Source organism: Equus caballus, chromosome 10 (assembly GCF_041296265.1).
Source record: "Equus caballus isolate H_3958 breed thoroughbred chromosome 10, TB-T2T, whole genome shotgun sequence".
NCBI classification, from domain to species: domain Eukaryota; kingdom Metazoa; phylum Chordata; class Mammalia; order Perissodactyla; family Equidae; genus Equus; species Equus caballus.
In genome coordinates, this window is record NC_091693.1 from 62425703 (window position 1) to 62452967 (window position 27265).

At 37.6% G+C, this 27265-nt stretch overlaps 1 long non-coding RNA gene across 2 annotated transcripts in view; it reads right to left on the reverse strand.

Moving 5' to 3' along the window:
• The window catches only part of LOC138915804 (uncharacterized), a 201732-nt gene extending 175630 nt beyond the window's left edge, over positions 1–26102 (reverse strand). Inside the window, exon 1 of one of the 2 annotated variants that reach the window (XR_011422113.1) lies at positions 24598–26102. This is a non-coding gene — a long non-coding RNA (uncharacterized lncRNA). The remainder of the gene's footprint in view (positions 1–24597) is intronic. The other variant, XR_011422114.1, reaches the window with a different exon arrangement.
• Positions 26103–27265: the final 1163 nt, after the last annotated feature.

Here is a 27265-nt window from a genome sequence, read left to right on the forward strand (position 1 = left end):
CTCTAAGATTTTCGTTCTGGGTTTAGAGTTTATACTCAGTCACTTGGCTAAAAAGAAATTCAATATTAAAAAGGGATAATACAAAACTATCAGAGGGCAAAATAGTACATTGCCAAAAAACAGTTATATTTGATTCCTTTGTTCAAATCATCCCCCAGAGAAACCTAATTCACATACTTTTGGATTTATGCATGAATTGAAAACTTGCTAAGGAAAGTAGAAGTGAAAAAATATCTTAAAGAGAAGTTAGAGCAAAGATTTATTAAGATTGGAAAAAAAGTAAAGAAACAGTTATATTTTTCATTACAAATTTTGAAAGATAGCCAATTTCTGTTTCCTGGATTTAATACTTGTGGTTTCCCCAACACAGCCATTTCACATTTGTTGTGGAAGCAATTTTTTCAGCTTCTGGTAATATACCAGGATTGAAATAATAAGCTAACTTTGCAATACAGGTTAATGTTGTCCTAACATATAAGAAACATACTTTCTAGGATGATAATCACGCTCTCTTCTCACTTTTCAAAATCAGTTCCAAATATTACCTACAAAGCAATCCCCTGCTGTAATGATTTTACATATCTAAAGCTCTCCTTTGATTGTATTACCTTCAAAATCAAAATTAAATTTCTTGCCTAGATGGTCAACATCATCTATCATAATGCTTCTAGAAATTCCTCTTTCATTGCTTCCCCTACATAAGGTCCCACTAAGATTCAGCCTTCTTTCCCACTTCCCTCTTCCACTTCCACTCTCCAGGAATTTCCTCCTCCTTACACTCTTCCTTTCTGCTCTATATATCTGAATGTGGGGTGTCTATTCATCTCAAAAATTGCTTCCTTCCAAATCTTTGTACTTCTCATCTTTCATCTAATACAAAAATTTCCAAGCTCCATACTTGCCTTTTGTAAAGATATTTCATGAAAAATAATCTTTTCCAAAAACTTTCTTAAGTGTACTCCCATAGTTCACCATGATTTTTTTTTTAACAGAGCATAAGTGGATGGTTTTTAAGTTAAAACTGTGCTTATATCTGTATTATGAGTAATGCCTACCTCACTCTAGTATTGAGTCAAAATACATAACCACCCCTAATAGCAATCAGTCAATAAATATTTCTTGAACTAGGCCCTGTTTTAGGCACTGGTGATCCAGCAGTAGACGAAAGCTTCTGCTCTCTTGGAATTTACATTCTAATGAAGAGAAAGAGACAAACACATAAGCAATAACATCAAAAGCAACAACAGAAAGGACCATTTTAGAGAGTGATGTGTACTGTATGTGCTTCACAAACGCTTGTAAAAATGGTTTTGACCATTACCATTTCCCTAAGATTCTTGAAATATTCTGAAAAAAAATCCCGAATGTGCTGATTCCAGATACTTTACACACAGTACATTCAGACATGTTACCGAATACCGTAACCAGCTGCAAATTCGTATTCAATTATAGAATTTGGGTAGCAACACAAATCCTATGAAGGATATGGAGCGTGATGCTATTTCACTGCCACCTGGTTAATTAATTAATTAATATTAATTCCGGTTTTTTTTCTTTTGCCCTGCACTCAACCAAGATCCACGTTTTCTCTTGCTTGAAACCTAAAAGTTAACAGTGACGCCTCAGCCACTGTCATTGACCTTGAGTTGCAGCCAAGTCAAGTGAAGCCTCACATGCCGTCAGAGATGACATTTTAGGAGGGTCTACCACGGAGGATCCTCAGAACTTCTGTAATTACCTTCATTCCTTGGCTTTGATCTCTGTCAAAAGGAAACTAAAGCTTGAGAGAAGAGCGCCCCCTATGGGTTTACATTCATTTTCTTGGACTATTGTACTTTGGTGGAAAAATTTGAGAACTATTTCAGGAATATCAACAACACTACAAATAAAAGAAGTATTTCTTTTTTGAAGATTGGCACCTGAGCCAACAACTCTTGCCAATCTTCTTCATTTTTTTTTTCTGCTTTTTCTCCCAAAATCCTCCCAGTACGTAGTTGCATATTTTAGTTGTGGGTCCTTCTAGTTGTGGCCTGTGGGATGCCGCCTCAGCATGGCCTGACAAGCGGTGCCATGTCCACGCCCAGGATCCGAACCGGCGAAACCCTGGGTCGCCGAAGCAGAGTGCACGAACTTTTCTACTCAGCCACGGAGCCGGCCCCAAAAGAAGTATATTCTTTTAAAAACCTTAAATGTAAACTTAAGCCTTATAGATCTTATGTAAGTAATTTTATGTGAAGAGGTTTTTACTAGATATATATAAGAAAAAGCTCAGTATTTAAAAGTAATAGAGCTTTGCATTTTCTCCACTACAAAATGAAAGAAGGGATATGGTACAGATATAAAAAAGATAACTCAGCAGTTAAAATTTGCCAATTATATAATAATTGAATAAAATGTTGTCTTCCATTAATAGTCAAATAAACTAAATTCAACAAAAAAGTCATTTTCATCAAATTTATATAACATTAATGAAAACAAAGGCAATAAACATTTTAAATTAAATATTTAGAGCTTCTAGTTCCTATTCTACCTATCTTAATTAATTTCCTAAGATTCCAGAAAGAAATTCATTTCTAAAAGACCAACATTCCAGCAGGGTCCTCTGGCAAAATTTAATTTTAATTATGATTCATAATTATTAATAAAATTATTTATTTTTTTAAGAGAGCAGATAGAGTCTTCTAATCTAGGCAAAACCATTTGTGCCTTAGGGATCTATAATTTATTTCCTCTCAGCAAGATAATTAACCTATAAGGATGCCCTTATTTTCCTTAAAACCACAGGAAATTACCGTATTTTTTTTCAATAGTAAATGCATGTCCCACGTGAGGATTTTACACAGCACATTTTTTTTAAAGATTTTTTATTTTCCCTTCTTCTCCCCAGAGCCCCCCAGTACACAGTTGTATATTTTAGTTGTGGGTCCTTCTAGTTGTGGCATGTGGGACACTACCTCAGCATGGCCTGATGAGCAGTGCTAGGTCCATGCCCAGGTCCGAACCACCAAAAACCCTGGGCCGCTGAAGCAGAGCACTCGAACTTAAGCACTCGGCCACGGGGCTGGCCCCTAGACAGTACATTTTGGTGTGAGACTCCACCCCACCTTTTTTGGGTTTTATGTCAGTTATATCATTACACCCTGCAGCAATCATGTGAAATAGTTATTACACCCAATTTTAAGATAAGAAAACTGAAGAACGAGGTCAGGTGACATACCCAAGGTCACAAAGTTTTCAAATAGGCATAGGACCTCAATTTCTTGCCTCAGCCCCGGGTTCTTTCCACTCTGATTCTGAGAAAATCTTAGGTGGTATCAGCTGAGGTGGAGAAGGCAGCCATGGAAATGATATAAAGCAGGGAAATAACATCAGTACACGAGAAGAAGGAAAATGAATGAGGATTCTTCAGAGAATTTCCAGTGGTCAACCCAAGTCACAGTCAATAGCCAAGACCCACATAGAAGCCTATGGTCACAGGCCAAGGAAGAGATCAAAGGCCAGAAGCTTCACCATCTGGGACTCTTGCTGCAATCAGCAGGCCCCCTGGTCAAGAGCAAAGTCACAGAGCATGGTCTGTTTGGGGGAAGTTAGAGAAGCGCTAGAACAAAGGGGTTTCTATCTGCCTCCTACGGGTAGGCCATGGGGAAACCTAATGGGGGCAATATACCCCCAACAGGAGATTTATACTCTTCTGCCTCCATGAAGTACAATTTCTCAGGTTTTTTATTCCCTTATTCATGTTATTTTTAATATAAGAGAGAAGTTGAAAAGTACCAATCGCTTTCTTTTTTGACACACTTTAAGACATCAATTTAAGAAAGGTACAGTTTTGTCAGCTAGTTCAACTTGAAAAGATATGTACGAGAATAACGTTTAACACAAAGTCACTTTTGTCAAAATTTTAAAATATTTGAAAACAATATTATTTTCCAGAAATTTGATAGTCATAAGATTTTAAGAAAAGTTCTGACCACAGAATCCTTAGGAACAATTACCGCTAAATGGAAAAAACACTGAATTGTTTTGAATAGGTCTTTCTATTTTTCCTTTCTTTTTTTTACTTGTATGTTTATTTTTTATTATAGAAAGTTTATGAAAAACATACACCGAAGAGGAAAGAATACTGTAATGAACTTCCACGTAGGCACCACTCTTCTGCACCAATTATTAACTCCTGGTTTTATGTATGACACACTCAGCGCTCCAAACTCCACATTATTAACATTTATTTATAAATATCGCAGTCTAAACTTCTAAAAATTTTTTCCTCAATATTATTATCACCTTAAAAATCCACAGTAATTATTTAATATTCTGAAATATTTGGTTGCTCTTCAAATACTGAAGGGAGGCGCTCATAAGCTAGAACTGTGCTCACAACGAATGCAGAGTGTTGAGCAAAATTTCCCTTTAGAAATACAAGATAAAATAATTTAATTTTCTAGCAGTGGTTGAGTTGCCTTAACAAGGTGAGGAAAGTGAGGTTTAGAGAGGTTCCATGATTTGCCCAAAGTTATATTACAAGTCAGTGGTGGGACAGAGGTTTGAACCTGGACTGTCTGGCTTTTGTGCCTATATATTTAACCATTAGGTAAAAATACCCTGCCAGGCCCTTGCTAACTGTCGGCCCCAGACTCTCAGTGATAGAAAAAGTGAGCAATTCTCTGGCTAATTAGTAAGTCTTCTCAGGCTGTTTCTTCTCATGCAATCCCGTGAATCAATTTAACTGTCATGAGTGGTGACCAACAACATGCTTATGCACAGACCTGGAATAAGGTTTGCTTCCAGGACAGGAACCATCAGGAGCACAGGCTTTGTAATCGTACTAGACTGGTTTGAATCTTATGATTCAATAATATGATACATTTCACTGTAAGATTTTTGGCTCCCAGTATTCCTTTTCTTAACTCTATCTCCTCCTCTCCGGAAACCATATTCTTAAAAGCCAAAGCTTTCAATTTGCATAAGCCAAGTATTTGGGATTCAAAAGTTAAGGCCAAAGGAAGCCACAAATACTAGATTCTAGCAAGAATGGGTGGAGAGCCAAGTTACTCTGTGCTTAGGGGGTGTGGGGCCCCAGGTAAATATTTTTTGCAGTGCCTCTGCCTATATAAAAGTTTCATTTAAAAATATACTATAAAATTCATAGACCCATGTAAGGTCTAGTGATTTATCAATGAAGATTTACAATAATGGATAGAGAAGAGGGACTTTTGTATTTGTTTATTGTCTAATCAATATATGTAAAGATTCTTCTTCCTGTGTTTGACATGAAAGTTCGACAAAGTTAGCCTGCCAGCATTATCCTGGCAGCTCCATCAAAAAAATGCCATGCCAGCCAGCAGGAGCCATCTGACCACTAGGCTGCCCTTCAAGGACCAGCCCAGTCATGTGACCAACTTCATAGGCTGGAGTTCTAGAGTTCCCTAGCTGAACCCACATACAACAGAGAAGATCAAAGAGTGCCCCACAAATGGAAAATGGGGCTAGAGCACACATGGGTTCCAGTCTAGCTCCATGGTGCCCATCCAGATGGCATTGAGGAGGCTGGCTGGGCCCAGACACCAGAGGGGAACATAGAAACTTAGTAGAATGTACCCAAATCATGGTGGGCCAACTGAGGCACAGATGCTGGAGCAGGCGCCCTACTTGGCCCATCTAAGGGCAGTACTGGCAAAGTGTCATCGAGTCTGGAGGAAGGCAAGAAACAAAAGAGGCTTGACCAGAGAATGAGGTCACTTGGGGCCCAAAACTCTGCAGACTCCTATCCTAATTAGCCCTTTCTCACATGGGATGGTGATTCTGTGGAGGTGAAATCATCTATACTTGACAAGAACTGAAGAAAACCAATTCGGGATCTTCTCCCAAAGATGACACACACCAAATTGCATCAGATATAAGACCTTAAGCAATTACTTCACTACTCTGAATTTCAATGTCCTCATCTATAAAATAGAGATTATAATATCTGCCTCCAAGAATTGCTACAAGGATTTAATGAGCTAATATAGGATACATGTCTTGCTTATATGCGGCACTGAATAAATGCTAAAAGTTATTATAAATTTTTTCTTATTATTATTTAAAACCACAAATTGGGCACTAAAAATAAGAAGCAGCAAAAGAAATAGAAGAAAAGCAATTTCTCCAATACCCAAGAATTTGTCATTTAACTGGAGCAATAACAACTTGTAGATATGGGAAACCATTAAAAACCACTTAAGTATGAATCTATTAAGAAGGGTGAATGGAAATGCATTAAAGAGGCAGTTTTGGTAATTCTTTCCTATTGTAGTGATTGTCAGAAGCAACCTAGAAAACATGTCAGCACACTGAAGACTGTTTCATACGTTGCAAATAAACATAGCGAGAACCTTCTAACACTGATGGTTTGAAAATAAAGCCTTACTGGCTTTTAAACTTGACAAAGGAAAGCAAGTGAATTTCCTAACTCGATCAGGATACAAATATATCCGCACTAAGTTTATAAAAGGTTGGAGCCCCAGGCAAAAATGATGACAAGACAACTAACAGAGATGTGAATATCAGCTAAATCAGTTGCTTGGCACCATGAAGACTGTTAAGCTCTTTCAGGCTATAAACACACATAGATATTTGGGCTACCTTAAATGGAGGATTACAGCTTGCAAGTAAGGAAGATAATGCCCACACAGCCAGCAGTTCACTGTTCACACAGTTCACACATTTCACACAGATTAGTATGCCTGTAAGCACACAGTAGTAGATATGACAACCCAACAGGAGCTCCGGTAGTCATTCCCTCCTAAGGGGCATCCGTCAGTGCTACTCAAGTGCTCTACACAGTGGTGTGCTGGTAAATGTTTAACAACAGGTTCTATATGAGGAGCCTTGATCTGAAGCTTTTGTCAGTTTCTTTTGTGTAAAAATTCCCTTCAAGGCCAACTTCAAGCTACCAGTGTGCCATCACTGAATACAGAGATGAGGGAGACAAGCTCTGTGGGCTTTTGGGGAACCACTGCCAGTAACTCAAAAACTCTGACTCAGCTTCTCAACTCACCTACTCAACAGACTAACTTCTTGCTGCCATACTCTCCTCTCTCTACTCCCTACTTTCTTCGTACAGCTTTATCTTTGTGAACCTTCTCGCCACCAGCTGTATGTCTCATCGTTCAAACTCTCTAAGAAAGGGGGTCTCATTGAATTAGCCATTCCCCAACTAGTAGGGTGAGCTCCACATGGTTAGAGTTCTCTGGCCAGGCTACCTCCATCTCTAATCCAATCAGCTATGATTGTGTCAGCGGCTGATGCCTGCTACCAAGAGGAGTTTGTCCTGGAAGGTGCAAGAACTTTTTAGAAGGGAGTGGTCTAATATGGCAAGCAGCTTGAATGGGCTATCCAGTACTTTGCAACATAAGCAATGAAGCACCTGATTTGTGTTTGTGTTAGACCAATTGCTTTGCTATCATTTGGAAACCCCTTCAATCAGACTCCATCTCTGATGGCTTGCCCAGTTTCACACTGATCAGCATCACTCTACAGGTGGAGGTAGTGCGATGAGCTGCCAAGAGCTCTGAATGGGAGATAGAACTGGACCTAGCTCCAGCCAACAATTACTTCCTGTTTTTCTGTGACCTTGGACAATCTCACTTAAACTTTCTGAATCTAAGTTTCCTCATTTATAAATGAGAAAATTGCTCCTGCCCTACCAAATTTTAGAGGATGTTTTACTGGAGTAAAAAGGAAGAGAAGGAGGAGAAAAAGAACTGTCCTCATAAAAGGGAATTTAAATTTTTTGTAAGCAAAGTTAACCTTTTTTCAAACATGTGGGTCTTAAGTGTGAAATTGGAGCTACTCTGCTTGTAAGAGATGGCAGCAAGGAGAAGGGGCTGGGGCCCAAACTGTGTGGCCTCCTTCCTGGGTGCTCTGCCCTCCCCTTACCCATGAAACCCTGGAGGGCCTCAGAATGCCACTGGAAAACAACTCGCCTGTACTAAGGTAAGAAATTTTGATGTCCATAACTTTTCCTTTTTTGTTGACTTGGAACCAAAAAAGGTATTTCCACACAAAAACGTTTGGTAATCCTAAGAAACAAAAAAGTATCTCTGAAAAATTTTATTGTGAGAAAAATAAATTCAGAAGTATTTTAAGAAGTAAGTTTAGAGGCTACTGGAATCATGATTTTTAATCTCCTACTGGAAGCTAAGTCATGAAGGGCCCCTACTTCTACAAAAGATAGAATAAAATGTGGTATTGTTGCTGAAAGGAGGACTGGAGAAATAAGTTCATTTTATCCTAATCCTCTTTCCTATTTTCCTCCTATATTTCTATTTACTGTGCCTCACACGCAATCTGATCTGAATTAGAATGAACAGAAAAAAGCCACATATGCAAAAGTGCTTATATTATTGTTATTAGTAGTAATTTTATTATATATTAGCCTCCAAAACCATTTGATTGACCTTATTGATGAAAGGAGGCTTTAAATGTTTAAAAAACATTTGAGTTGTTAGTTTTCTGTACGTCAAAATGTCAGTTTCAAATCTTTCTATTTCTATAGAGGGTACAAGTCTGATCAAAGTGAAGGTTGGGGAAAGAGGCAAACATAATAACGATAACAACAATCAATAAAAGTACTTTCACACTGTAACCTTTTAGTCATTTAAAATCAGATGAAAGTAGATCAACAATGTCCCGTTATCAATAATTTCTATAGTCAAAAGAGGAGGTCACAGATAATTTGATCATCTACCAGCCTATGTCAGATAGTCATTGTATCAGTCAGGGTCCCAAAAGGAAACAGAATTATTAGGAAAAATTTCAGGAAGGAGTATTCACAAAAATACTAATTACAAAATTAGTTTAGTAGGTAGGGTATGAGGGAACTGCCAGGGATAATGCAGAAAGCCAGAACTAGCAGCAGGAGAGCTGTCAGCACACCCAGGCCTGAAGTGATGAGGGAAGAATGAGATTTCAAGTCTCCAGGAGGAGAAAGAATTGCATAGAGCAGTGCTGTTCAATAGTAATAGAATGAGACCCACAAGTGTAATTTAATTTTTCTAGTAGTCACATTTTTAAAAATTAGACAAGTGAAAATAATTTTAATAATCCATTTTATTTAATCCAATATGTCATTTCAACATTTAATCAATAGAAAAATTATTAATGAAGTATTTTACATTTTTTATAAGTCTTCAAAATCCAGTGTATATTTTGTACATACAGTACATCTCAATTTGGACTTGCCACATTTCAAGTGCTCGATAGCCACATGCGGTTAGTGGCTACTGTGCTGGATCACACAGGTACCGAACACAGACTGCCTTGATCTCCTGCTGGGATGGGGGTGAGAGAAGGAGGGACACCGGCCAAACTTAGCCAGAAGCCAGAGGCAGAAGAGTGCATTGATACAGTCCACATAGGTCAGGAAGTCTGAATGGAATACAATTTTCATTATCTCTAACCATCATATTGACTGATATTCCCAAGATCAGAAATGTACCAGCATGGATGTAGAGAGGTTTGTTAATTGACTACATGAAGTATTGTGTTAATTGCACCTATCTCATATGACAAGCACTCCTGCAAGTGCTAGGAATGAGGAGATAGGGATGTGAATATGCCAACCAGGCAAAATACCATGAAACTAATTAGTTGGGATGATCTGAGCAAGAATATGCTGATACCAGAATTCACTCAAAATATTAAGCATCCTCCATGGATGGATGGGCCAGGCACTGTGCCTAGTTAATGATGCTCTTCAATATTAAACTAAAAGGAAAATACTTTAGCCAATTAAAATATGTTGTCTAAAAAAAATGTAAAATAAAGGAGAAAGCCCAAAAAGGTTATTTGCTAAGCAAAGTTCTTATTTTATTAAATCAGATCAGTGCTGTGGTCATATGAAATATTTATTAGCCTCTAATTTACAAAAAAGCTATCACTTTAGCATTGAAGGTAGTACATAGGTAAATGGAAAGGATGGACTTGGGTTCAAAATATCTGAATCTCCTCTACTAATAATACACTGTGTAGAGCTGAAGATAGTTTCTGTGAGTCTCTGTCCCCTCATCTATAAATTGAAAGTATAGGAATCCATATTCCCATATATATTATATATCCAAGACATCCATGTGTTCAATAATTTCATAAGCATCTACAATGTGCCAGATACCATGCTAGGTACTGGGTATACCCAAATGAGCAAGATATGGTCTCTGTCCTGAGTTTAGCAGGAAATACAGACATATTAACCCTAAGTCTGCTCATAAGCCTGGGTCACTTGCTAAACATTCTTACTTATTTTATTAGTCTGCCTATAGATTCCTTTCAATTTTCTTGTCTTTAATCTCGGTTTTATCTTTTTCTTTTTCATCTTTATACCTCTAATTGCTTTGTCTTGTCTTACTTCATTGTCTAAGACCTTCAGTATGAGCTGAATAGAAGTAATGATAGCAGAATTCTTTCTCTTGATCCCAACCTAGATAGAAATAATTCTAAAATCTCACTATTAAGTATGCCTATTGTAGGTATTTGATACGTATGATTTATCAGGTTAAGGTAGTTCCTTTTGATTCCTAGTTTGCTAAAAATTTTTGAATTTTGCCAAATGCTATTTCTGCAGCTATCGTTAAGAACTGTGAAGGACGTGAAATTTTACCCTGCTTGCAGGTTAAGTGAGCCTGCCACAATTTCATGGATGCTGGCAGAAGATGTAAGACTCCAGGGCCAGAGTCAAACGAAATTTTTACCCATGGCACAGCAAGCAGCATGAATATCAGCATATTCGTGTCAAGTCCCCTTGCCCCCAAGTCCCATGGGAAAAACCCAGAAGGGTCCACGTGGATGCCTACCCAGGCAGTAGGTTGCCTTACAAGAGAGCAATCCTGAGCTTAGGGAACCCAAATCTTAAGATGCCTGCCCACTGCTCTGGAAGGAGACATTATTTTTATTATACTGGAGAGTAAGCATGCCTGCCATTTGTTCCAGAGAGAAACACTATCTCTATTTCCCAAGGCTGTTTACTATACAAACACTTAAAAGATAGTCCAGAACAAAAGCGTCTCTGCTTGCAAGACATGCAAACAGGGGAATTGCGTCCCAGCTGTTCTTCTACTGTGGTGCATGATAACATCAACACCTTTTCTAGAGTTGAAAATCCTGCATTCCTTGGATAAATTCTACTTTATCATGGTGCAATTTTTATACATTTCTGGATAGCGATTTTCTAGTTTTTTATTTTTGTGTTTTGCATCTATGATTTAAAAAGAATTGTATCTATAATTTACATTTCTTTTATTGTCTTTGTCCAGTTTGCTTTCAAAGATATACTAGCCTTATGAAAATGAGTTAGGTAAATTTTTCCCTTCTTCTAGTCTCTGAATGGGTGTATATAAAATAAGAATTTCTACTATCTGAAGATTAGGTAAAATTAGCCAAGAAAACCATCTGGACTTTGTGTCTTTGAGGAAAAGGGAACTGGATTATTAATTCCATTTCTTTAGTAGTTATCCACTTAATTCTTCTTATGTTAATTTTGGTAATATATTTTTTCTCAAAATTTATCCATTTCCTTTAATTTTTCAGACATATCTGCATAAAGTTGTCCATAGCATAATTTTTTAAATCTTCACTCTATTTGTACTTATATCCTCTCTTTAATGTGGATATATTATATATGGATTTCTTATATATTTTCTCTCAAAAAAATCCCAAAGGTTTCTGTCTTTTTTCTTTTTTTTTTGATCTGTCTTACTAGGAGTTTTTCTATTGAATTAATTCTTTCAAATTACTAGTTTTGGATTATAACGATTTTCTCTGTGTTTTTTACTTCACTAATTTTTCTCTCATTTTTATTATTTCTTTTTTCTAGTTCTTATATTCATTTATTCTTCTAGTTTCTGGAACATGACATGAATCATTTATTTGCAGAATTTATTCTTTTTAATAAAGTTACCTCTAAACACTGCTTTAGCCACATCCCACAAGTTTTGATATATAGTAGTTTTATTTTTGCACAGTTTTTGCATTGTGTTCTTTTGCTTAGCCCATAAGTTATTTAGAAATACATTCTAATATTTCCAAATACACGGAAATTTTTCAACCAGCTTTTTCATTGATTTGTAGTCAGAGAACTAAAAAAAATATATATTCTCCATTATTGGTTCTTGGGGATGATATAGACATAGAAATAGATACAGAGGCGCACACAGTACACAGAGAGAGTTAGAAATAGATATATAGAGATTATTAACTTTACTTTTCAATGCTTCCACAACCTTACTTGTTTTTACATTCTTGATCTATCAGTTCCATTATGACTGAGGATTTGTTGGTTATTCCTTTTAGTTCTTGCTTTATATATTTTGAGAGTGTTTTGTTATATACACATATATATATAGATTGTTGTGACATCTTGTAAGATTATTTCTTTTTAGAATTATTTGGTAGTGTTTCTCTTTACCCCTTTTTTTTTTTTTTACTTCAAATTCTGTTTCATTTGAGGACCTGAGCTTTCTTTAATTTGTATTTGCACATTACCTTTCAACATCATTTTGTCTTTAGTATTTCTCTTGGATGCAGAGTAAAGCTGATAAGTTATACAACCAAACTGATAATCCAACTTCTAACAGATGAGTTTAATCAACATACATTTATTGTGATAATGGCATTACTTGTGTATTTGGACTTATTTCCACTACCTGAATTTTTTCTTTTTGCTTTCTTTTTACCATAGTGTTTCATAGTCTTTTCTCCACCGACTTGCTTCCTGTTGGATTGATTATTTTTATACCCACAATTTTTTCCTTCTCTTAATTTAAAAGCTGTAGATTGCCTTGCTATTATTTTGGTGATTCACATTAGCATATTAAGATTCAAACTTAGCCAAAAAAATTTCTAACAAGATCTTGAATTACATAGTACTTCTATCCTATCCATAATTAAAGCAATGAGTCAGCACACTGGGAACCCTTGAACAGCTCCATATCTTGTTACTTTTATCTCTACTTTTATAGAGAGCTTCTCTTTTAACTCTTTTAAACAAAGAAGGCATTTTTTGTATTCAATAGTTAAATTTGCCAACATATTTCATTAATTTCTGTGTTCATTCTTGTTTCCCATGCTCCACATCTTCCCTCTGTGTTCACTTTTTTCTTGCCAAAGAAAAATTCTTTTATTGAATGTGAATGAGAAATTCTTACTCTCTCTGTGTCTCAAATCCTCTTTATTTTGCCCTCATTCTTGCAGGATTTTTGTGTACACACTTCTAAGTTTACTTACATCTTCTCTCAGCACTTCTGGGATGATACTCCACCCTCTCTGGCATCAATTGTCACAGAGTAAAAGGTAGCTGTTTGCCTAATTATTGTTAATTGGTAGATAATTTGTGTATTTTGGCTGATAACTTTTAAGATTTCCCCTTACTCTTAATGAACTGATTCCATGATAGCGTGTCTAAAAGTGAATTTATTTGGATTTATATAGTTTAATACTCAGAGTGTGTGATAATATTAATTCTGGAGATTTTATTAACAATTATATTTCACATAGTGATTATCTAATATTTCTTCCATTCTCTCCCTGTCTTTTTTTGTAACTTGTATTAGATAAATATAGGAGCCTCTCAATTAATCTTTCATGTTTCTTAACTGCGCTTCCATCTTTTTTCTTTGTCCGTCTATATTGAATGATGGATGAGCACGTCAGTACTGTCTTCAAGTTTACTATTCTCTTTTTGACTGTGTCCCTTCTAGAGTCTGTCCAATATATTGCATTTTGATTTCATTGACTACATTTTTATTTCTAAAACATTTCATTGGATCATTTTCACATTTAACAGTACATTATTTTTTTTCCTCACTGGTTTTGCCTTATACTTTTCTGTTCTTTTAATAATCATTTCAAAGTTTTCTCAGGCTTCTCTAAAATTAATTAATCCGAGCATGAGTTCATGTTCTGATCATCTACTCATTTGTTTTCTATTCATTTTTATTTTGCTGTCTTCCTTAGCATCAGATTTTTTTTCACGAGTTTTAGAAATTTGGCCCATAGGCTACATTTTAGTGGAATATCTTTTTTTACTTTATTTCCCTTTCTTCCTTCTATGCTTATTCCCACATGTTTAATGGATTGAACTGCAATAGCGTCCACCAAACCGATACAGAACTAATTCTTCCGATGACAGTGACTGCCATGTGTGGTATCAGTAGATAGCGCCCTTCCTTCAGAGCACTTCTTATGAGGTCCAAATCTAGATTAGGTGCTAGTTTAATGCTCTTCCTCTTGGATACTATAATACAACTGCTATTTATTCTTGATTTCTCCCCCGAACAAGACTGTATACTCTGTGAAGGTAAGGACCCTGGCCATCTGATTCACTGTTATGGAATCCAGCACCAAGAGCAATGCCTGGAACAAAATAACATTCATTATAAATATAAACAGTTGCTGAATGAAATAAACAAATGTTTGCATCACTGAATAATGTGTCTGATGGTATTGCCATCAGACCATTTTCTCAGGACCCATGTGGTTAATTTTGGAGCTCTATGGGTCATGACTTTCCTACATGGCAGATGCTTACTCCTGAATAGTGACTTAGTAAGCACTTGACTTCTAGTTCAATCATTACTTCTTTCTGAGTTATTTTCACATTGGGTGGATCTGATGAGCCAGCAGCTATGAAACCTGGCAGGAGAAGAGGGTAATATCTCCTACTCTGCATTTTGTTCCATTGGTGTAATTACTATGAAGATTGTAGATTAAATTTGCTCCTAGCTATTATAATTCCCTCTTTGAAACCAAAAGATGAGGGATTTCATTCCACACAAATATCTTTTCACATCTTTCTGAACAGAAACCAACTAAAATTAGCTCCAAGTCATTCCAGGGCTGTTAAAATGGAAGTGCCTTCAATATACTCACTTCCTGTCAATACTACCTGACAATCTTAGAATAATTTAAGGCTTCTCACAAGTGGCTGTTGGGAAGCACTTGTTTCACTGTACCTCTATAGGTACTGAGATCATATGCTGAAGATCATATTGAGATAGGTTGTAAAAACATGGGACAATGTCCCTTGACGTTTACAAAGTATTCCAATTTTACTTACATATATTGTTTGGTTTTCAAGATCCCAGGTAATTACTATACTGACAAATAAATACATACACGTTTCCTTTTCACCCAAAGGAAAGCTGTTGTTGTTTTGTTTTGTTTCCTGTCAAGTTTAGTAGTAATTTTTGTCCCAATGTTTATACTAAGATTGTTTTTTAAAGAAAGCTTAATTTTTATCAAATACGCTTTTTTAATGGAGTCATCATTTAAATTTTTTAAATCCTTTAGAATAGGTATAGAAACACTATCATTAATAGGCCATAAAATCTATATGCTTTCAAGATACCACTGAAAAAAATTCACCCTATTTCTGCTTTTCTTTATACAATGAGGAAAATATGGATTTTTTTTCTCTGAGGTATTCGATTACTTCTCTAAATTTATCATATTTCTGGCCTCTTAATTATGCACAGAAAGTTCACAACAATTGTTTCTTCCAAATATTACAGCCATCTTTACAGTATATCCTTCATTGCAGGTAAAAAATACTTAGTATATAACTTGTCTTCTCAAACTCTCTGAAAGCTTCAGGTAAATTAAGGTTTGAGACCATAAGTTATATCCTAAGCTGGTCTCTACCTGCATTGAAGGATGTACTGTAAAAATAGGTGGATGGATGGATAGATAGATAGACAGACAGAGAGATAGGTAAAGAGAGAGATCCCATGGTTCCAATTTCTGTATGAGTTTTTTTTTTTTGCCAATTGTACAATTTTCATTACAAAAGGCAGTTAGAGTCCTCACTGGGTTACAGAGTAGATTGGAGAAAACTACAGTCAGGGAAAGAAAGTCAATATACTTACTAACTTCTCTCAGAAGCTGCTCATTTAAGCAGGTGTACATGGGGAGTCATTAAAGTTCACATATTCAGTACAATCACATAAAAAGTTATAATGACAACATGAATAACGTTTACAGCAACCACAGACTATGAAAACATACAAAATTCTTGAAAGTTGTAAATTTAGACCTGAAGACTATCAGAAATAAAGTATATTTAAGTATATAATATTATTGATTAAAGTATATTTAATGCTAAAATGTTGAAGGAAATGAAAAAGGAAGAGTCAGATATGAAAAAAACATAAATTCATGTCTCATAATGATAGCAACAACAGACCGGCTACAAACTACATGAGGAATTTGTGTCAATTCTTAGAGACTCCTAAGTGTGATTCTATGATGATAAATACATCATTATAACTAAAAGTAATTCGTTTCTACACAAACTATTGAATGCCTACTATGTGCACAGTGAAAAAGACAGTATTATTTGCCTAAGGGAATTCAGACTAATGGGAAATAAAGACAAATTCCAAGGGTAGATACATTTTTATGAATAAATCCTCAATTCTGCACATTAATAAAAGACACGTGCTTCCATAGTTTATAATAACAAACAAGTGATCTTTGTATGTTAATAAATAAAAGCTTCCATTCCAATTAGGCACTAATGTAAAACAGTCACTCACTTCCCATCGGCCATTAAATTTGCCAGTGTGTATAGGAAGAGGAAAATTAACTGTTGAGTGCCACAAATTGGATATTATGTTTTGCAAAATAAGTGATATGAAATGCTTATAAAATTTTTTGGTGAGAAAAAATGGCCAGGTTATGCGCCTTCATTTACTCCAGATTAACACAACAAAAATTAACTGCTTCATAATTGATGAATTATAGATGATGAAGTATATTTAAGTATATAATATTATTGATTAAAGTATATTTAATGCTAAAATGTTGAAGGAAATGAAAAAGGAAGAGTCAGATATGAAAAAAACATAAATTCATGTCTCATAATGATAGCAACAACAGACCGGCTACAAACTACGTGAGGAATTTGTGTCAATTCTTAGAGACTCCTAAGAATCTTCTTTGCCCGGTATTATCCCATCCCAAGCAGTTCTCCCAAATTATGTCTCCCATGTTTCAAAAATTTAAACAATGAATCATCACTCACTCCAAAAAAGGTCACATAAGATAGTAACATTAATGACTCCCACTATCCTCTTATGCAGGAAACATTAGCTAACACTCCCAAAATAGAATGGATGTGTACCATGGTCTTCCCTCAAAGGAAGTCTATACCAGATAGCAAGAGAGAAGACTGAAGTAGGCAAAAGCATTGTTTGCCCAGATGCCCATTGCCACGCCAGAGAAAGGCTTAGCAGAGCTTCTCTGCCCTCTTAGTAATTCACAGCAACTAGTCTGCCTTCTTCATAGGCAAACTTCCCCACGGACTCTCTAGCTCAGTCGAAATGGCTTGATTTACTTTCTGCTGATTTACCTGGCACAAGGAACCTTCATCTTGCATCTAAAGCTTAAAAGAGTCCAACCCCCACCATCTAATCCAAACACCATATGCACAATCTCAAATATTCCCCAAGAAGATAGCAACCTAATGTCAAGTTTAGCAACTACATCCAAAGACAAATTTGCCAGGTCATTTCAGAAACTGCCTGCCAGTCTTAGAAACCTTTTCTCCTCTACATCTCTTGTGAAATTATCCACACCTATTGATTGTCAATCTGCAACCTATAGACTAAACGGTCACCTAACCACCATCACTTGCAATTGTGAAAGAACATTAATGAGCTGGCCACAGCAACTTCTATTAGAAAAGGGAAAAAGAAAAGGCAGGAAATGGCCAGAATGGGCAGGAATGGGGAGGTGGTGATTTTTTAGTTTCCAGATACCTATGCAGTGAAAAAGGAAAAGAAATTGAAGGGGAGAGGAAGTTCCCTCTTTCATCTCTGCAATTGAACACAAGGCTGGGGCTAGAACTTGGGTCTTTCCTCTTCTGTACCCTGCTCTGTGCTCCTCCTGCCTTCAGCCAGCACCTCACAGGACCATGGCCTGCTGGGATAAGCCAAGTTTCTTTTCCAATGGAATGGAGCCCTCAGTGGGTCATTTAAGGTTGCAGTACTTTTTTGTTTGTTTTTCACAAACACAGAAAGCACTGTTTCTCCTTGCTAAGATTAAATAAACTGGCCAACAACACAGTCCTTATCACTATATAGTTCCCTAAGGGCACAAGGAGCCCCTGAATATCCAGGTAGCCATCCCAGGGTGAAGTTTAGTGAGATCGTTATAAAATTCTGATGGGGCTTACAGTGTGCACCCTGAGCTGGCTGGTCCAGGATGTGTAAGAGGAAAACCTTCTCATCCTCTGGTCTAGATTCATACAACTAATTAGATATAGAAAAATACTTGTCCTCTTATAAACAAGTCCTGCCAATGATACCTCTTCACTCTCTCTCTCAAATCCATCCCCTCCTCCCACCTCCACTGCCACAACTTTCGTTCAGCTCTCCATCACTTCTCGCCAGAGCTATCATAACAGCCTCAACTATGCACTTATAGCACAGCCCTGTGACTGGTGTTTTACCTGTATTTCTATGATGCAATATTTTATGTTTCATGAGGACAGTCATCATGTCTTACCTGATTTTTCTACCAGCATGTTATAAACTGCTTAGCACATTAGTCAAAAAATTTTTGTAGAATGAATGCATCTCTCTGCTTTTCTCCCTCTGACCAGCCTCTCCCCTCTCATCTACTCTCCACAATGCTCCCAAAATAATCTTCTTAAAATATAAATCTGATCATGTAGGTGCCTGGCTAAAAAAAGCTTTCAGGACAACATTCAAGTGATCATGCCTACCACTTGTCTTGTCTCTGCCACTCTCCCTCCCTGAGGGAAATATCATTTGCTCCATTCTTACCAGAGCAGTTCTCTATGCACCATGCTTTCTCACACACACCTCCAAGCCTTCATTCAAGTAGTTCTCTTCCCACGATGCGCTCACTACCTTGATTCCTTGAATTAACGTCTTCATCCTTCAGAGTTCAGATCAAGGTCAATCTCTCCAGGAAGGATGCCCTCACTCTTCAGTCTGGATTAGATGCTTCTCTAAGCTTTCAAAACATCCCAGGCATACTTTAGCCCAGCATTTATCACACTGAATGGAAATTTTCTATGGATGTATACACCTCCCCACTTAGACTGAAAACTCTTTGAAGGCTTAGGTATATCTTATTCATGCTTGAATTTCCATTGCCTGGTACAGTATTTGGATATATCAGTTGTGCAATAAATTGACAAATAAATATAGGAATGACTGAATCATGCTTTGCATGTTTCAAATCCCTTGTTACTTTTGATTCTCACTTTAGTCTCATGAAATTAAATGTACAGATACCAGAGTCCCTATTATGCTGAAAAGAAGACAGAAAGCGTATCTTCCACAAGATTATACCACTGGTTAATCAAGAATCTAAGTTTCAAATCCACTCCTTCTGGCTTCAAATGCAGTGCTTGTAATGTCAATATTCAAGGATATCTTAGCACCTCATCAGCACAGAAATTTAGCCATCTCATGAACCAAAATTGTCTGAAACTCGCTCCATTCTCTATGAAGTACTTGACGATGAACCTCAGCCTACCTGAATTACTATGAATTTCTTCTTCACTCATGCCTAGTCAGCCTTATGTTGGTCCGTCTGTAAGTGGTTTGCTCAGATGGTTACAGCACAATGCCGAGGAGAACAGTATTATAAGGTTAGGACACGTCTATGAAGCTAGGTTGGCTTGACTCATCCAACACTATGCACACCTTCTTAACTCACACCAACTTCCTAGCAAGCAAAGAATCCTTGGCCGAGAGACTGGTTGAGATGATGTGAAGTGATCCTGGCAGATCCAGAATTTTGTTGAAATTTGTTCACTGAACCCTGCATTCTAAAGCAAATAAGAAAATGAAGCAATTCTAAAAGCCAATTATTCTGTAGTTCCAGGAAGAGAGTGTCTTACCAAAGCAAAAGAAAAAGAGAGGGAGAGAGAGTGACAGAGAATGTCCTCCACATTTTGAAAATATTTGCTCGTTGAACTTCTAACATCTGTTTATTACTGTTGCAAAGAAAATTAATAATAGCATCATGCCTTGAAGTCCTCAACACTGCCTATCAACACCACTTTTTTCTGTCTTTCTTTGCTTAACTTTTTATAAACTGGTGGGAGTTTAGATACTGCATTTACTGACTGATTCAAAGAAAATTCTAGAACGTTTTCAAAATAAAAACTATAGCAATGATACCTCCTATTTACAGATCATCTAGTCAGTACTGGGCACTGTGGTAGGGTCTAACCACATGTTGACTCATCTACAAAAACCACAGAGTATTATTTACCGCCTTTTACAGATAGGACAACTAACATGCGAGAGGTTACGGGGCTTTCCCAATATCCCAAGTCTGCTAAAGAAAAGAACTCGACTTTGAACAAATGCGTCTAATTCCAAAGACCATGCGTTATGCACTGCTTCACTAAGACGCATAGTAAGTGCTCAATAAATATTTCTGTGTAAATGAGCCAGCTGTGGCCGAACTTGTTTTTGCCTTAACATGTTGAAGCTGCTCATAAAAATTAAGCTTACTGACACCAGATCCAACTGTCTAAAATATTTTGTTAAGGAATGTACTTCAGGGTTTAATCACATTACTTTCACCTCAGTGGCCAGTGCAACCCTGAATGTTTAATTATGTTACTAGTTTTATACCTAATCAATCTTTTTCATTAAAATCCAGTGAAGCAGACAACTGAGATAATTACTGCAGAATCATCTTAATTAAAAATTTTAGCTTCTAATTGAGAGCCATTGTTTATCTCATGAGGAAACAGTTAGGATTCATGACAGGGTTGCCCTGTTCATTAATTTTTTAGCCTTTTTTGAGGTTGGACATAGAATACGATACTCCTACCTATGTGAGCATTTGTGTTTACATGTGCACATATGCTTGAATATATTTAGGAGTGTTCTAATTGTATCAGAGAAAAAAATTAATAAAAAGCATGAAATCTGATGGAAACTCTCTCAGTGAAACGCTTGATCCAGTATTATGTCTCAGCTAATTACAAAATGTTCAAAAGTGAATTATTTATACCTCAATTGCTAGTTGAATACATAATTGTATTCACAACTGAATAAAAGCTGCCTTAAAACTTTTTCTCACAAGTTATGAATTTAAACAAAGACTGCTGAACAGCCACTGAAGTCTGGACAACATAAAGAAATAATTATTACTTCCCTAGCCTCCCATTTCAGGAACATTTCTTTTCACCATGAGAATCATGCATACAGGACTCAGAAGTAAGTCACAGTCTCCTTGGAGTGCAGAAGACTCCATCCATTCAGATGGTAAATACAGCCATGATGCATCGTCCCTCAGGAAACTCAGTTTCATTACTCACTGCAGTTGCACTGCAGCCTCCAAGTGTACGTGTGTTGTCGTATAATTCATAACCAAACATCGGCAAATGCTTTAAGTCACTATCCTTTACCTTGACAGTAAGAGACCATTCCTTAAATCTCCCAATCGTAGTGCTTGAATCCATTACTCTATTAAACTCGATCACAGACTTAAAGGAAATGAAAAAGTAGCCAATGGGTAGTGTGAGACCGAAGAGCCGATCATGTCCCTAAAGAAAACCGAGATGAAAGTAACATGTCTGACTGGCTGTTTCTGCGTATGTATGTTAGAAAACCTGGAAGATGGGTGGGGCCAGTGGTGGGGGAGGGAGAAGGGAGTAAGAATACTGGAAAGATGAAATTAATCATTGGAATTGGCTTAAGGATAATTTAAATGTTATGCATATAAACCACACTGAAAAGTTTCTATGGGGAAATATTTGGAAGCCAAATGGCTTCCATCAGTTATGACAATGACCAGTATGGCCCCTCACAAAATCACAGTTGATGCAGGCAGTTCAAATATTTTGAGTTTAAGGGGGAAAATCCCACTCAATTTTTCCATGCTAACAGCTGACATGAAAGGTATGGGGGGCGGAGGGGGGGGCAACAAATAAAATTCAATTCATCATCTGTAACAGAAGTTTTAAACCATCCTCTGAAGAAGGAAGATATAGGAATTTGGGGAAGTGACAACCTGTCCCCACCCCAACAACAAAGTGCTTTCTTTCTCTCCCTACAATTTCCATTGCCCTCCACCCCAAAAACAGAGGACACTATAGCTTTCTAATGAAGCCAGCAAATGTTTGCTTTGCACTTACTCTTGGATGATGGACACAGGGTGATCTTTAAGTGTTCAGCGTCTTTCTAAAGGACTTCAAAGAATCCTTTTAAATTGGAAAGTGGACTAGAGTTGGGGGATAAAAATTAAACATTTCCTTGAGTACATCTTGAAAGTAATTGCTGCTCTCGGCATGAAAAAAAAAAGACGGAGGTAGAAGAGAGTTATATAGCCTAGGGTGTCTTGAGTTTTTTTCCCCAAAGTTACTAAACACGCCTGATTATACCAGGCTCCCTTTCTGTGAAGCATCATTCCTCAGACATAAAACAAACAACAAGTATAGGTGTTAATATGCCTACAAGTCAGACTTCCAAATGAACACCAGCACTCTAATTTTCACACAAATTCAAAGGTACGTTTTCTTCTGGGAACAATTTGTACATAGTTCCAGATGTTTTCCCTTCTAGAAAATAGCAAACTCTGTTTAGCGTCCATTTTGCCGGTGTAAGTGATGGGTACTTTAAATCCCGTCTGCTGCATTGTGGCTCACTGTTATTATAGCCAGTGCCTCAAATGGACCTGTACTGTATATTGATGCTGAAAGAATCCGTTCAGTTAAGTTATTGACTGGCAGCAGATGAGCTGATAAGGAGAGCATCATTATTTTGCAAATGGTCAATGCAGGGTGCTGTAAAATGAAAATATAACCAAGGGATGCTGCGCAGAAGTAACACATTTTATGGCAAAGGGGCTGATGAATAACGTGTCTCTGGAGGCCATGCACGCATCTCTCCCTGAACCAACTGTGACACACAGGACAATGTTATGCTGCTAGAAGTGTCCGGCCACCAGGGTTAATTGGCTTATAAATTCCTTTGGCAGCAGAATACTGATGGCTTGATAAATAGATTATTAAAATAAAGGAGCACAAGGAGCATAAACGGAAAGACTCTCAGATAGGTGTTGATGCTTCTAATTCCTAACTCAGCTCCTATGGAAGGATAAGCATAACTATCATTAGAGCCACCGTTTCTTGAGTACTTACTATGTTCCAGGCACTGGGCCTACTTACTGTGGTGGTTCATTTCATGTGTCAACTTGACTGGATCACAGGGTGCCTAGATATTTGCCTAAACATTCCATCTGGGTGTGTCTGTGAGGGTGTTTCCGGATGAAATTAGCATTTGAATGAGTGGACTCAGTAAAGCAGATGGCCCTCCCCAATGTGGGTGGGCATCACTCAATCCACTGAGGGCCTGAATAGAACAAAAAGGTGGAAGAAGGAAGAATTCGGCCCTTCCTGCCTTGTTGCTTGAGCTGGAACATCTATCTTCTCCTGCTCTCAATGTTCCTAGTTCTCAGGCCTTCAGACCTCTAGCTTTCCTGGATCTCCAGCTTGTAGGTGGCATATCACAGGACTTCTCAGCCTCCATAATTGCGTGAGTCAATCCCTTATAATAAATCTCCTTCTAGATATATCCTATTGGTTCCATCTTTCTAGAAAACTCTGACTAATACAAATACATTCCCTTAGTTAATCTATGAGGAATACTCCTATGAGGAAGATATTATTATTCCCATTTTATAGACAAAGGAACTGAGCCTTAGAGCAGAGAAGTAACTTGCCCAAATTAGCACATGGCCAAAATAAAGAATTAAAATTAGTACTGCTTGATTCCAAAACCCATGCTTTAACCACTTTGCTCCATTGAGTCTGGTATTCAGAATATCTTGGAATATAAGAATTCCAGTTTTCTTAGAAGGCAAGGAATTGCAATTGCCAAAACAGATGCTTTTAAAAAAAAAAACTATTAAAAAGAAAAACAGGAGGAACTTAATTCCATTTTTTAAAATCACCCAGCAGCAAAAAAAAGAAAAAAAACCTATTCATAGAATAAGTCTCACTAATACAAGCTGAAATACAAAGCAAAATAAGTTTTGTGAATTTCACATTATAATTGTAGCATCATTAACGTTACAAGTATGAGTGAACTCATGTCTTTCAAAGCAGTCCCCGTACATATATAGGTAATGTAAAAACACCACAAAGCACATCTAATGGAAACACAAACTGAGTTATTAAAATTTCTCTTTGTTTATAGATATTATATTTATACACTTGCACCCTCAATTGTAAAATGATTTATTTAAAAGGGAGAGGAGACCTTCAACCAATAAGGTCTAAGTCTCATGTTCACAAAATGGTGAAACTATTCTAGAGAACTGGCCATTTGTAAGAATTATGTAACTTCTTTTTATTCACCAGATAGAAGATGGATGGATAGAGGAAAATTGAAAGGAATTTTCACTTACAAGCAAACATCAATATTTTAGATCCTTAAAAATTACCTATTCCTAATTCTCCAACACACAATTTAAGCCCCTCCAGGGCAAAGTAGACTATATTTAGCTTAATAGTTTCCTCTTGCTGCTGTAATAAATGACCACATTACAACATCACAGATTTATTACCTTATGGGTCTGGAGATCTGAAGTCCAAAATGGGTTTTATGGGCTAAATTCAAGGTGTTGGCAGAGCTGCATCTCTTCTGCAGTTTCCAGGGGAGAATCCGTTTCCTCGTCTTCGCCAGTTTATAGAGGCTGCCTGCATTCCTTGCCTTGCAGGCCCGTCCTCCATCTTTAAAGAACATCACTTCCACCTCTGCTTCCACCGTCACATCTCCTTCTCTGCCTCTGACCTTCTCACCTTCTTCTTATAAAAACCCTTATGATTACATTGGACCCGCCTGTATAAATCCAAGATACTCTTCCCATCTCAAGATCCTTAACTTAACCACATCTCCAGAGCTCCTTTTGCCATGTAAGGTAACATATTCATAGATTCTGGGGATCAGAATGTGGATATCTCTGGAGCACCATTACTCTGTCTACTACAAACTCTCTGTAAGACAACCACTGTAGTTTGCTGGGGGAAGGAGGGGAGCCAGGATCTTCCCTTACTAAGGAGATGACATTACTAACCATAAAAGTGGCCAAAGAAAGCTAGACCTCAAGGATCATCCCCAGAACTTCTCTTATATATTCACTGCATTTGGTGATCTCATCCAGTTTCACAGTCTTAAACACCACGTATATGCCAAGGATTCCAAAAATATCTCTCCTGATCAAACTCTATATCCAACTGCCTACTCAACACACCCACTTGGATGCCTCGTAGGCACCTCTGACTCAACATGTCTAAAATTGAGCTCCTGACTCCCCCTCACCCAAACCCTAAAATTGGGCTCCTGACTCTTCCTTACCCAAACCTGCTTCTCTCACAGTCTTCTCTAACCCCTTTAATAGCAAATATCTCCTTCTAATTCTTAGGCCGAAAATCTCGGAATTATCCTTGACTCCTTTCTTACTTTCTCAACCTACATCCAATCCATGAGCAAATCCTGTCAGCATTCCATTCAAAATGTATCTAGAATTCCGTATCTTCTCATCTCCTCCACTGCTATCGCCCTGATCCAAGCCGCCATCATCCGTCTTCTGGGTTTCTGCAGTAGCCTGCTACCTGGTCATCTTCCTTTCACCCTTTCCCCTTATAGCATATTCTCAACATAGCAGCCAGCATAGTCTTGATAAAACCTAAGAGTAGTGGATGCTATGGGGCACAACCCCGAACCCGCCTGCAGGGTTGAAGCACTCGGTACTCCAGCAGCTGGGAGCATTGGCTGCCAAAGGCTTTTACTTGAGTCCCTTCTTGGAATTGTCCTAATCCAATGGAAGCCACCTTGCTGAAGTTTAGGCCCTTCTCAAGGTATAAACAATGACTGATCAATGTGGGGGTACAAAAGCTCCACTCTTTTTCCTCACAACTCCGAAGGGCCATGCCAGTTCCAAGACTCCCTGTGGATCATCTGAGGCCTCGGTTGCAACTGTGTTGCTTTTCAGCTTCTCTTTCTGCCCACTCCTGCTCCCCAAGTCTCAGAGAAGTGTTGTTCTGAGATCAGTCTACTGCACACGACTGTACAGCTCAGAGCCTGTTTCTAGGAGGAAACTTAAGATGCTAAATCAGATTATGTCACTCCTCTGGTCAAAACCCTCCAATTACTCTCCATTTCATACAAAAGTCAATGTCCTCACAATGGCCTAAAGGTCCTAAGTGAAATGGCCCCTGTTGCCTCATCTCCTACTACTCTTGTCCCCACCACACTGGCCAAGCACATGCCCAGCACATTCTTTCCATTGGCTGTTCTTCCCTGAGGTATCCACACAGTTCACTCACTCACCTCCACTTTGCTCAAATGTCACTTCCCCAAAGAAGCCTTTCCTGACCTTTCTTTGGCACTAGAATTCCTCTGCACTCCCATACTCCATACCTTACTTTGTTTTTCTCCATAGCACTTACCCTGTCTAACATATGCTACAATACACTGTTTACCATGTGTATTGTCTTTCTCATCTCACTATAAGCATTTTGTGTGTGTGTCTCTTTCATTTAATGTTGTATCCTCCATGCTTCAAACAGTGCCTGGTTCATAATGGGTCCTCAAAATACTTGTTGAATGAATGAATGAGTGCTGACTGTGTGTCAGGCACCTCCCTGGGCATATTTGCATATAGCATCTCATTTAATACTTACAACAACCCTGAGAATGAAGCATTATGAAATCCATTTCTCAAGTGAGCAAACAGAGACTCAGATAATCACACCAGAATATCACGGACATAAGAAGTAATAGAGCCGAGATGTGAACCCCTGTTGGTCCAAACTTAAAGCCATACTCTTTCCACTATACTAGGTATTTGGGTACAGAAATTGAGCACATAAGGGTGACTGACTTGCTCAGACAGCCTGCAGCTACCCACTCTCTTCCCAAACAAATCTAATCTCAACCTAAAAGATAATTCTAAAACAGAGGTAGAGAGATTGAGACAGAAATCATGAGCATGCATTTTATAAAATGCCCATGTGTTCACTGTACTGTAGACACTCTATACAACATTTAAAATTTCTAGCTTTGTAGTAATTGCTGATGTATATGCCCACAAGGAACTAATTAACATGCAGGTAACTGTTTGCACACACAAACCTTTCCGAAGCTAACTACATTGTTAGTAGTATTTGGACCAGTAGGGGGCAGGCAAGGGGTGTGTCTGTTGATAGAAAACAAAAGTCTGGGTTTTATAT